We start from the raw sequence: 3,957 nt of genomic DNA, 5'->3' as shown, positions 1-3,957 counted from the left end.
TTATATACGACACTATTTAAAGAAGAAAAACAACAACACTACAATGGCAAGGAACGAGTGTGTTATATACGACACTATTTAAAGAAGAAAAACAACAACACTACAATGGCAAGGAACGAGTGTGTTATATACGACACTATTTAAAGAAGAAAAACAACAACCCTGCAATGGCAGGGAAGGTTTGGTTTGTATTTTGCGCAAAGCTACACAGGGCTATCTGCACTAGCTGTCCCTAATTTAGTAGTGAAAAACTAGAGGGAAGGTAGCTAGTCATCACCACTTACCGCCAACTCTTGGGCTATTCTTTTATCAACGAATAATGGGATTGACCGTCACATAATAACGCTCCCACGCCTGATAGGGCTAGCATGTTTGGTGGGACTGGCAGGAGAAGAGTGTGTTATACACGACACTGTTTAAACAAGAAAATCAACAACGCTGCAATGAGACGTAATATTGAAATTACATGTGCAGAAAAAGTTTAAATGATTCAAAACTGTTTAAAAAAAACACACACGAAAGTACGACACAGATGGAGAGAACGCACCAGTTATATAGTGCTGTTCACAACATGTTAAACCTCTGACGGGAAGTATGATATACTTTTAGTCATTCAAACCCTTTATACCGAGTTTACATTACCTTCTACTTTCTGTTACCTACCTACACAGTGAAATATTCCGAACGCACAATATAGCGCATTGCTTTATTTCACGTAATGCGTATATCTTAAGACCAAGGTTCTTATTGTTAACTACAGGCGGCTCTTTAGTTTAGTTACAAGCGAAAAGCTACACAATAGGCTCTCTGCGCTGTGCCCTTCACGAGTATCGAACCTCGATTGTTTTAGGTGGCTCTTTAGTTTGGTTACAAGCGAAAAGCTACACAATAGGCTCTCTGCGCTGTGCCCTCACGAGTATCGAACCTCGATTGTTTTAGGTGGCTCTTTAGTTTGGTTACAAGCGCAAAGCTACACAATAGGCTCTCTGCGCTGTGCCCTCCACGAGTATCGAACCTCGATTGTTTTAGGTGGCTCTTTAGTTTGGTTACAAGCGAAAAGCTACACAATTGGCTCTCTGCGCTGTGCCCTTCACGAGTATCGAACCTCGATTGTTGTAGGTGGCTCTTAAGCTTGCTAACTTTATTAATCATGATAAGAAAATCAATTGAACTGTTAAACTTAATGTCCAAGATGAGCCTCCCATTCACTTAATCAACTGAAATCCTTCAAGAAAATATGTTATGCAGTGAAGCATTTTCTCTGAATAACGGGGCTTTCTTCCCCACAGAGGTCCTCTACCCCTTTTAGCGTAGGATTAAGTTACGTTAATCTTTCATATTGAACTTTTGTGTTATTGACAGAGGTATTGCTTACGAAACTATTTTATCATAGTTTGAAAACTATCAAGTTCGCATTTAGTCAAGATGCACGTCTATGGATTATCAAAATGCACGTCTATGGATTATCAAAATGCACATCTGTGGATTGTCAAAATGCACATCTGTGGATTGTCAAAATGCACGTCTGTGGATTATCAAAGTGCACGTCTATGGATTATCAAAGTGCACGTCTATGGATTATCAAAGTGCACGTCTGTGGGTTATTAACTGTGCTCTACACGTGTCACGCGTTTCTTGAACATTTAATATAGATAAAATCGGAACTGGCAACAACAAGTACAGCTGTTATTTTGAGAGCGAAAAAACTAAAGGGTTATAAGATAGAGAGGGATCTAATTTTATTTAGTTTGTCATATTACACTCATTTTCTTAAGAAGCGAAATAATTTAACCGATTCGTCATACAACCGAATAACGTATTTGTTTTGTTGAGGATGTGGCGACTTTCGTCCTATAACATCATACGAATCATTATCTCAGTATACAGTATTGATAAGTAGTCTTTACAAGACATTCATAATATCATTTATAGCAGAATAAAAAGACCACAGTTTTTAGTTCTGTCTTTAATAAAAAAAAGTGCTTATATATTATTTAAATGTATTGTGCTCATTTAAAGGCTTGAAAATTATCATCCAATCACCAGTAAAAGCCGTTATATGTACCAGCACTTTATTCAGAAAGAATACAAACACACAAAACTCTGTCTAACCATTTACCTTCCTCCCCCCGGTGGCTCAGCGGTAAGCTCGTGGGCTTAGAATGTATTAATTAAATATTCACATCTCTCTACCTTCTATCTATTTATTTATCTACGTAACCAACATCCTTGTCTGTATGGTACAACAAAATCAACCAGGTCACTCCACTGCTGTCTGTACAGACACATGTAATATTAAATATGCTTATCAGGTGATCTACCACTAAGTATGTAATACAGACCTAAGATTCGACTTAGTAAAGCCTAAAGTACCCCTGTGATTGAACTGTAGTACGAGTTGAGATATTTAGCTGTCATCAAATTTTTATAAAGTTTCCGGTCGGCCAATTTAGATGAGGCTAGTCCGAATGGCAAAATACCTCTTACCTTCGCCAAAATATTAGCAGCCTTCGGTTGTCCTCGTTAGGATCCTTCAGTGTCAAGTGATAACACGTTGTCTGGTATGGAGCTTGTCGTCTTGGTAGAAAAGAGTAATCTGAGATGAACGCTGTAATGAAGTTGACAATGAACTGATCAGTAAGCGCAGGATGAACAGACTTTATACGCCGACGGTACGTGTGGCCTTGTAGGACTTGCTGCGAGCTGTTTCAACATCCACACCCGAGTTGTACCGAAAACCTGTACCTCTCTTTTTCCAGATCATATCTTTCTTCGAGGTAGTTTCAAGGCAAGGCGGGAGGGGAAAGGGGGCGAACAGAATTTGGTATACAGACTGTTGCACTCTTCACCACAGTGAAATACCAAAAAGGGTTGGAAACCGCTAATATTGAGAAAAAAAGTTATCCTGGCAAATTGATATGCTATTTTGAAACAACGTATAAAAATCTAACTGGTAGTTGAGTGTTGATTAACGTTCCAGGAATGTTTCTTAATGTTTACTTCAAATTATCACGTCTGTACATTTGTCTTAAATTCATGCATACATTATACTTGCAGTATAGGGCTCATTCACATACTTGAACGTGCAAGCCAAGCCTGATAATGTAAGATATTTCATGAGAAATATATTCAATGAATGAAAAGGTCTTTGTAATAACTAAAAACAGACTGCTGGTTTTTCCGGTCAATGTAGAACAAATGTTAAAATTGTGATCGAAATCACGTGGCTCAAACGAGGTTGAAATTACTTCCGCTTTTTCTTTTCAGCCATGTTTTAGTACTGCTATGTTATGATATAATAAATAGGGCCTCCACCACTACTATGTTTCTCGTATCCCAGTCAACCCGAGAGCCCTAGTATTGGACGATGGCAATGGATATTGGAGGTATAGCGTGATTGACATATTATCACATATTCTTTATTGCTTTCATTCATAGGTTCATAGAATTATTAATGTAATTTGGCTCTCGAAAGAATTATCGCTGTATTATAATCACGTAATATTGACACAACAAATTTGTTTCAGCTATACAACACAGACCTTAAAAACACCGATTTATGATTTCATTCGTACCAGTAAAAGAAAACAGAGAGAGAGAAAAGAAAAGAAATAAACTTTAGTCTTACCGAACGCATTAGTCACTATACTCGAGCCCCCTAGTGGCACAGCGGTATGTCTGCGGACTTACAACGCTAGAATCCGGGTTTCGATACCCGTGGTGGGCAAAGTACAGATAGCCCATTGTGTAGCTTTGTGCTTAATTACAATCAAACATGTTTGATTACGGACATTAAAACATGCTAAAAGAGAAAAATGTTAAATTGTTTAATGAGAACGTTTATTCAAGTATATTTATCGTATTTGAACCACTTTCGTGATTACAGAACGCTTTACCGATCTTGTTAACCAATAGTGGCCTAATGATCAACGTACCAGACTGTGAACCCGAGAGTCC

At 38.1% G+C, this 3,957-nt stretch overlaps 1 protein-coding gene across 1 annotated transcript in view; it reads right to left on the bottom strand.

Moving 5' to 3' along the window:
* Positions 1-2,707, bottom strand: part of LOC106468065 (zwei Ig domain protein zig-2-like) — a 20,217-nt gene extending 17,510 nt beyond the window's left edge. Inside the window, exon 1 of the mRNA XM_013928464.2 lies at positions 2,488-2,707. The gene's annotated coding sequence lies outside the window, so the exon portion shown is untranslated. The remainder of the gene's footprint in view (positions 1-2,487) is intronic.
* Between the last annotated feature and the right edge of the window lie 1,250 nt (positions 2,708-3,957).

Source organism: Limulus polyphemus, unplaced genomic scaffold, assembly GCF_000517525.1.
Source record: "Limulus polyphemus unplaced genomic scaffold, Limulus_polyphemus-2.1.2 Scaffold2854, whole genome shotgun sequence".
Taxonomy (NCBI): domain Eukaryota; kingdom Metazoa; phylum Arthropoda; class Merostomata; order Xiphosura; family Limulidae; genus Limulus; species Limulus polyphemus.
This window is presented reverse-complemented; position numbering and strand designations above follow the sequence as displayed.